We start from the raw sequence: 9,541 nt of genomic DNA on the forward strand, positions 1-9,541 counted from the left end.
TACTGTATTTACTAGGCAATCTTGTATTTTAATAACAGTTTAATTTTTGTCGATTTGTTTGCGCTCTCTGTAGATTAGTTCAGACGTTCTTTGCAAAACAGTTTTTAACATGGATAGGGACTGCAACTGCTGTGTTCGGATGCAGGCTGAGTTGGCATCCCTTCGCTCCCAGCTTCAGGCAGTGTTGGCTCAGTCACACAGCTTGAGGCTGTTGCCAATGGGCATCACTGTGGGGGTCCGGATGGGGGTTTGTCGGGGATGGCCAGCTCGTCCCACGCATCCCCCGATCGGACTACGACTGTGGTTGCCCGGGATACTGCCCGCATTGAGGCTGATCCCTCACTTGTGGTAGAGTGGGAGGTCGTCTCAAGGTGTGGCAGGGGGCGAAAGACATTCCGGAGGGCTGAACGGAAGGCCTCTCCAGTTTGTCTGACGAACCAGTTTCACGCTCTGTCTCAGGCTGATACTGATCTTCGGCCTGACATGGCTGCTTGTCCTGTTCCAGAGGTTGCCCCTCAGTCTGCAAGATCCGGACGGTCGCAGAGGGTGGGCTTACTGGTAGTTGGGAGCTCCAACGTCAGGCGCGTAATGGGGCCCCTTAGGGAAATGGCAGCAAGAGAGGGGAAGAAAACCAATGTGCACTCCGTGTGCATACCGGGGGGAGTCATTCCAGATGTGGAAAGGGTCCTTCTGGATGCCATGAAGGGTACAGGGTGCACCCATCTGCAGGTGGTCGCTCATGTCGGCACCAATGATGTGTGTCGCTATGGATCAGAGGAAATCCTCTCTGGCTTCCGGCGGCTGTTTGATTTGGTGAAGACTGCCAGTCTCGCTAGCGGGATGAAAGCAGAGCTCACCATCTGCAGCATCGTCGACAGGACTGACTGCGGACCTTTGGTACAGAGCCGAGTGGAGGGTCTGAATCAGAGGCTGAGACGGTTCTGCGACCGTGGGGGCTGCAGATTCCTCGACTTGCGCCATAGGGTGTTGGCGTTTCGGGTTCCGCTGGATAGGTCAGGAGTCCACTACACGCAACAAGCGGCTACACGGGTAGCAGGGGTTGTGTGGCGTGGGCTGGGCGGTTTTTTAGGTTAGATGGCCTTGGGCAAGTACAGAAAGGGCAACAGCCTCAACGGGTGCGGGGCAAAGTCGGGACATGCGGGGACCAAGCAGCAATCGGTATTGTAATTGTCAACTGTTGAAGCTGCATTGGTAAAGTACCAGAACTTCAAGCGCTGATAGAAAGCACCGAAGCTGAAATTGTTATAGGTACAGAAAGCTGGCTTAAGCCAGAGATAAATTCTGCCGAAATTTTTACATAGGTACAGACGGTGTTTAGAAAGGATAGATTGCATGCAACCGGTGGTGGAGTGTTCGTCGCTGTTAGCAGTAGTTTATCCTGTAGTGAAGTAGAAGTGGATAGTTCCTGTGAATTATTATGGGTGGAGGTTACACTCAACAACCGAGCTAGGTTAATAATTGGCTCCTTTTACCGACCTCCCGACTCAGCAGCATTAGTGGCAGAACAACTGAGAGAAAATTTGGAATACATTTCACATAAATTTTCTCAGCATGTTATAGTCTTAGGTGGAGATTTCAATTTACCAGATATAGACTGGGACACTCAGATGTTTAGGACGGGTGGTAGGGACAGAGCATCGAGTGACATTATAATGAGTGCACTATCTGAAAATTACCTCGAGCAATTAAACAGAGAACCGACTTGTGGAGATAACATCTTGGACCTACTGGTAACAAACAGACCCGAACTTTTTGACTCTTTAAGTGCAGAACAGGGAATCAGTGATCATAAGGCCGTTGCAGCATCCCTGAATATGGAAGTTAATAGGAATATAAAAAAAGGGAGGAAGGTTTATCTGTTTAGCAAGAGTAATAGAAGGCAGATTTCAGACTACCTAACAGATCAAAACGAAAATTTCTGTTCCGACACTGACAATGTTGAGTGTTTATGGAAAAAGTTCAAGGCAATCGTAAAATGCGTTTTAGACAGGTACGTGCCGAGTAAAACTGTGAGGGATGGGAAAAACCCACCGTGGTACAACAACAAACTTAGGAAACTACTGCGAAAGCAAAGAGAGCTTCACTCCAAGTTTAAACACAGCCAGAACCTCTCAGACAAGCAGAAGCTAAACGATGTCAAAGTTAGCGTAACGAGGGCTATGCGTGAAGCGTTCAGTGAATTCGAAAGTAAAATTCTATGTACCGACTTGACAGAAAATCCTAGGACGTTCTGGTCTTAGGTTAAATCAGTAAGTGGCTCGAAACAGCATTTCCAGACACTCCGGGATGATGATGGCATTGAAACAGAGGATGACACACGTAAAGCTGAAATACTAAACACCTTTTTCCAAAGCTGTTTCAGAGAGGAAGACCGCACTGCAGTTCCTTCTCTAAATCCCCGCACAAACGAAAAAATGGCTGACATCGAAATAAGTGTCCAAGGAATAGAAAAGGAACTGGAATCACTCAACAGAGGAAAGTCCACTGGACCTGACGGGATACCAATTCGATTCTACACAGAGTACGCGAAAGAACTTGCCCACCTTCTAACAGCCGTGTACCGCAAGTCTCTAGAGGAACGGAGGGTTCCAAATGATTGGAAAAGAGCACAGGTAGTCCCAGTCTTCAAGAAGGGTCGTCGAGCAGATGCGCAAAACTATAGACCTATATCTCTGACGTCGATCTGTTGTAGAATTTTAGAACATGTTTTTTGCTCGAGTATCATGTCGTTTTTGGAAACCCAGAATCTACTATGTAGGAATCAACATGGATTCCGGAAACAGCGATCGTGTGAGACCCAACTCGCTTTATTTGTTCATGAGACCCAGAAAATATTAGATACAGGCTCCCAGGTAGATGCTATTTTTCTTGACTTCCGGAAGGCGTTCGATACAGTTCCGCACTGTCGCCTGATAAACAAAGTAAGAGCCTACGGAATATCAGACCAGCTGTGTGGCTGGATTGAAGAGTTTTTAGCAAACAGAACACAGCATGTTGTTATCAATGGAGAGACGTCTACAGACATTAAAGTAACCTCTGGCATGCCACAGGGAGTGTTATGGGACCATTGCTTTTCACAATATATATAAATGACCTAGTAGATAGTGTCGGAAGTTCCATGCGGCTTTTCGCGGATGATGCTGTAGTATACAGAGAAGTTGCAGCATTAGAAAATTGTAGCGAAATGCAGGAAGATCTGCAGCGGATAGGCACTTGGTGCAGGGAGTGGCAACTGACCCTTAACATAGACAAATGTAATGTATTGCGAATACATAGAAAGAAGGATCCTTTATTGTATGATTATATGATAGTGGAACAAACACTGGTAGCAGTTACTTCTGTAAAATATCTGGGAGTATGCGTGCGGAACGATTTGAAGTGGAATGATCATATAAAATTAATTGTTGGTAAGGTGGGTACCAGGTTGAGATTCATTGGGAGAATGCTTAGAAAATGTAGTCCATCAACAAAGGAGGTGGCTTACAAAACAATCGTTCGACCTATACTTGAGTATTGCTCATCAGTGTGGGATCCGTACCAGATTGGTTTGACGGAGGAGATAGAGAAGATCCAAAGAAGAGCGGCGCATTTTGTCACAGGGTTATTTGGTAACCGTGATAGCATTACGGAGATGTTTAATAAACTCAAGTGGCAGACTCTGCAAGAGAGGCGCTATGCATCGCGGTGTAGCTTGCTCGCCAGGTTTCGAGAGGGTGCGTTTCTGGATGAGGTATCGAATATATTGCTTCCCCCTACCTATACCTCCCGAGGAGATCACGAATGTAAAATTAGAGAGATTAGAGTGCGCACGGAGACTTTCAGACAGTCGTTCTTCCCGCGAACCATACGCGACTGGAACAGGAAAGGGAGGTAATGACAGTGGCACGTAAAGTGCCCTCCGCCGCACACCGTTGGTTGGCTTGCGGAGTATAAATGTAGATGTAGACCAGGAACAGCTGTTACATAGACAAACTGAATAAAAACAGCTTCAGTGTCAACTCATTCAGCCACACTGAAAAAAAAAAAAAAAAAACGGAAGAAGAAACTGCAATGTCAGCACAACTGCAATGCTGCGGACATACTGAGCTTTGCCCCCCCCCCCTTCCCAGTATAATTGCAATTTGCACAAGCAAACAAGCAAAGGAAAAAATGGGATCTTAGTGCTAATCAACTGTTACAGCACACTACAGCATTCCTGTACTAAACGATAACTACCAAAGCCATTTTCTTCTTGGACCATTCACAATTCATACAAACATCTTCACCCTTGCCTGACAAGTAGTTTTATTTTTAATCATTTTTATCACAACTCAGCCCTCTCTGTACCTCCTAAGAAGTATGTGCGAGGTCTGCTACCATTCCGCATGCAAAGAGAACAGGCTACTGCATGTCAGGTATTTTTGAGTGTCCCATCCATAATCTGGTCCCCTTGCAAGTGTCCGGAGATGGAAGTGTTCAATTTATGATCCAGTTCCAAATGATGGAGCCATGTAAAATCTTTCTAATTATGTTAGTGTCCACTTCTACATCTTAAAAGTCTATTATAGAAAATAAATTCTGTCATTAAATGTACTTAAGAACATTAAATGATTCAAAGAAGAACTGCAGTAATTAGGTGGTAATCTTTAAGAAACACAAATAATGAAGCAGGTTACTCTCATAAAATTATTGTGCCATTAGGATAGGTGTGCTTGTACAAGAAATGCAGTAAGTTCAATAGTATGTATCCATCTCAAGTAAAGAGCCACAGGCAGGCAGCACAATACAAATAAATGAGCAGTAAAAAGGTTAAGATTGTATACAGAACTAGACAGTTAGCCCTCTCTGGTAATTTATACCTCAAGTCGTTCATATTCATACCTGATCGTTCATCCATTTATGATGAATGCAGATGAATTAATCAGTGAATGGACAAGAAACAATTTTAACAGTTTCCCAAGCTAAGTGTTATCAGGGAGAATCTTTCTTGATAGATTAACTTTTCAAATTAACTTTTAAACAACAAATCTCCAGAACTTAGAATTGGTTAAACTCTTGTGATTGGAATTATATAAAGAAGATATGTACAGACTCTTTGATTAGTAAATTAGGAAACATTCTGGATATAAGTTGGAGAAATAATGTCACTCTACTCAGCTATATAACAATCTTTTAGATGCTTGATTGAGCTCTTACGCAGTTAATTTTATCACTCTCAAATTTCTCCTCTCACCTTCTTGCACATATTGGAATATGCTGGAAAGTTCAAAACACTATGATGGAAGACTACAATTTCCAATGCAAACTGAACTGATTTCTGAGATTGTCTAATGCATAAAACTTTCAAGAAGAATTAATATTTGTTTTCCTAAAAATTGCAGTTGAGTAAACTTCTTATTTGCCACTTACTGCCAATAACTATGTGCAATTAAAACCAAGAGAAAATCTGATCAGTTATGATAAATTCTGCTATCGTAACATCATTACACATAATATACAAAGTGCAGATTGATGTGTATAGAATAAGATATTACACAGACCCCACCCTAAGAATGTGCATTTTTAACCACTCATAAATAATTAAATTTGATTTTCTTGTACAGATTCAGATTTTAGCAAGAGGACATTAGTAAAAGAGTTCTTCAGAGGGTTAAATCCAATTGAAAAACATCACTGGAATGATACTGGTTATATTGGCAAAATATTTATTCTTTTGCAGGTAAGAACTTCCCCATTTCATTCATAGAGACATAAATAATGGGCAAAGAGAATATATCATCTAGATTCGTTGTAACTTATTATATTCATGACATTTAAATAACTTGTTTATTGACCATATCAATGAAATGCTCACTATGAGTTCTGTTTACAGTCAGGTTGGGTATATCATCCATTCTGGATATCAATGTTTAGTACAGATCTTGAAACAGTCTTTGCTGTGGGAAAACTTTATACATGTAACAAATTGTAGTATGTCTTACTATTATTGTTCTAGTATGTCAAACCAGTTAGGAGACCAGAAAATATCAAATATACACTACCACATATGGTGTAATATACATTCCAGATACTGTCCCTAACTGTATCCAAAATTTTACTTCCAGAGTATAGCAAAAATTTAAAAAGATTAAAGAAATGAGACAGGAAACTGAGTGAAATTGGAACTATTAGGGAATTAGATTAAGTCAGCAAAGTATTTGGACAGTTTGTTCATGAGATACTTATAAAAGTCACATGATGGTGTAATCTCATATAAACTGTATACTTCCTAAATTGTTACAGCAGAGGACATTACAGATATTGCACACTATTCATGGGTTATGGCTTGCATGTGCTTGTCTGGGGAGCAGTAACCATGCCTTGGCTTTACCTATGTTAGAGGAGTGCTTCTTTGACTTCTACATAGAAATTGTACACTCAGAGGCCAAGTTGTGGTGGCGGCAGCTTATGTCAGTACAGAATGTGTTCATACAAGGAGGATACTAGTTGAGAAGGAATCCACCCACCTGGCTAGCCGTACGGTCTAACGTACTGCTCCCCGAGTGGGAAGGCGTGTCGGTCCCCAGTACGAATCCACCTGGCTGATTGGTGTCGAGGTCCAGTGTGCCGACCAGCCTGTGGCTGCTTTTTGAGGTGGTTTTCCATCTGCCTCTATGAATGAGGGCTGGTTCCCCTTATTCTGCCTCAGTTACACTATGTCGGCAATTGCTGTGCAAACACTGTCTCCACATACGCGTACACCATAATTACTTTACCACACAAACATGGGGGCTACACTCGTCTGGAATGAGACGTTCCCAGGGGATCCACTGGGGGCTGAACTGCACAATAACCCTGGGTTCGGTGTGGGGCAGCAGTGGGGTGAGTGGCCTGCTGTAGCCTGTTGTGGGGTTGTGCACCACTGAGGGCTATGGTGGGGACAAAGCCTCTCCATTGTTTCTAGGTCCCCAGTTCAATACGTACATACATACATAAGAAGGTATCCCCATTTGTAATGTGCATTACCTTTTTGTATCATAAGCTGCAAGTGATTCTGGAGCATACTTCTAAATTATTCTTTAGGGTGCATGACTATCCATTGGTGGTTATTTTATTCCTCCATGTACATAAACACTGTACTCCACAAGTCACTACATGGTGTGACATTTCCTTTTCTATTCAACGCAGAAATGGAGCAAGGGGAAAAAAACCACATTTATGCCTCAGTATAAACCCTGATTTCACGAGAGAAGGAAAGTTGCTACTCACCATATAGCAGAGATGCTGAGTCGCGATAGGCACAATAAAAAGATTCACACAATCATAGCTTTTGATCATTAAGGCCTTTGTCAGCAGTAGACTGTGAATCTTTTTATTGTGCCTATCGCGAGTCAGCATCTCCACTATATAGTGAGCAGCAACTTTCCTTCTCTCGTATTGTTACATTCCACCCTGGATTTTCCATTGTTTGATTTAAACCCTATTTTCTCTTTTCTTGTCCAAAGGGTCTATATGTGAGACATATGTTGGCAGTAAGAGAATCATTCTGCAGTCAGCTGGATATGCCTGTTTTCTAAATTTTCTTAATAGAGTTTTACAAGAAGAACGTTGTCTCCCCACCAGGGATTCCAGTTCAAGTTCACAAAGAAACTTCATAACACTCACGTGTTGGTGGAACATGTGGGTAACAGATCCAACAGTGTGTCTCTGAATTGCATTGAAGTCTTCCTTTAATTTGATCTGGTTAGATGAGCTACACTTTCCTAAAACTCTCCAAATAGCTGAAGTCAGCCATTTGCTTTCCCTTCTTCCATCCTTATGTGTTCACTCCATTTCATATCACTTTGCAACATTATGCCTAGACATTTAATCTAGGTGATTCTGTAGAGCAGCAAAATACAATTACTGTATTTGAACCTTACAACATTGTTTTTCCTACTCATCTTCATTAACTTACATTATTACACATTTACAGCAAGCTGCTATTCATCACACAAAATAGAAATTATGTCTGAGTTATCCTGTATCCCTCTACAGTCACTCAATGATGATACTTTCCCATATCCTACAGTGTCAGCAGCAAATAGCCACATGTTGCTTCTCATATTATATATCAGATCATTTATGCTTATAGAGCACAAGAGCAGTCCTATGAAACTTCCCTGGTGCACTCCTGATGATACTCTTGCCTCTGAAGAACACTTGCCATTGAGGACAACACATTTGTTTCTACTACTTAAGAAGTCTTTGAGGCACTCACATGTGTGGGAACCTATTCCATATGCTGGGACCTATGTTAACAGTCTGCAGAGCAATGCTCTGTCATAACTTTCAAGAAATCTAGAAATATGGAGTTTGTCATTGACACTTCATCCATGGCTTTTGGGATATAGTGTGAGAAAAGGGCAAACTGAGCTTCACACAAGGGATGCATTCTAAATCTTTTTGGATTTGTGAACAGAAACTTTTCTATCTCAAGGAAATTTATTATATTTGAACTTACAGTATGTTCAAGAATTCTGTGGCATACTAATGTTAAGGATAATGGTCTATAATTTTCATATCTGTTCTTTTGCCCTTTTAAATACATTTAGATTAAAGTTCAGTCTTGATCACGTTATGTCTGTTTTAATGAGTAACCGGTTTCGGTTTTTTCTATAAAACCATCATCAGACCCATTGGCTCCCTTTGGTTGGTAGGTGAAGCTCTCCTTGCTGCTGTGCTGTGTTTAAATACAGTTGAGACTTTGTGCTGGGTGAGAGATTCTTGATATATGCAAGCTAAGTAAGAGACCAATGCCATTGAGTATATGAGCCATAATGTAATCACACACCCAAAAGAATTGCACTGATATATGACTTCAGTCATGAAAGATTGCAGTCATTTACTGTTGAGCACCTCTGTGATGTTTTTATGCTGATTAAACAAACAATTGGTAAGCTTTCAGTTGTCTTCTGAATATTCCATATAATTTCACTGTAATACTATTCTGTGCATTCATTTCATAATAATACCTAAGTTTAGAAAGTTCTGGTTGAAGATTGTGAATTATTTAGCAATAAAGGTAACAACTCACTGAAAGGCAAAACATCTATATCAGAGATAGGCATTAAAAAAATAATAATAATAATAATAATAATAATAATAATTCAGAAACAGAAAGATTCACATTAAGCAGAAAGGAAGGAGGAAGGGGATTTATCGACATAAAAAACCTACATTATGGACAGGTAGACAATTTAAGAAAATTCTTTCTAGAACGAGCAGAAACTAGCAAAATACACAAAGCAATCACTCATATAAATACATCGGCTACACCACTGCAATTTCATAACCACTTCTACAACCATCTAGATCACATAACAGCAACAGATATGAAGAAAGTAAATTGGAAAAAGAAAACACTACATGGCAAGCACCCGTATCATCTAACACAGCCACACATCGATCAAGACGCATCCAACACATGGCTAAGAAAAGGCAATATATACAGTAAGACGGAAGGATTCATGATTGCAATACAGGATCAAACAATAAACACCAGATATTACAGCAAGCATAT

The sequence above is a fragment of the Schistocerca serialis genome, chromosome 1 (genome assembly GCF_023864345.2).
Source record: "Schistocerca serialis cubense isolate TAMUIC-IGC-003099 chromosome 1, iqSchSeri2.2, whole genome shotgun sequence".
Taxonomy (NCBI): Eukaryota; Metazoa; Arthropoda; class Insecta; order Orthoptera; family Acrididae; genus Schistocerca; species Schistocerca serialis.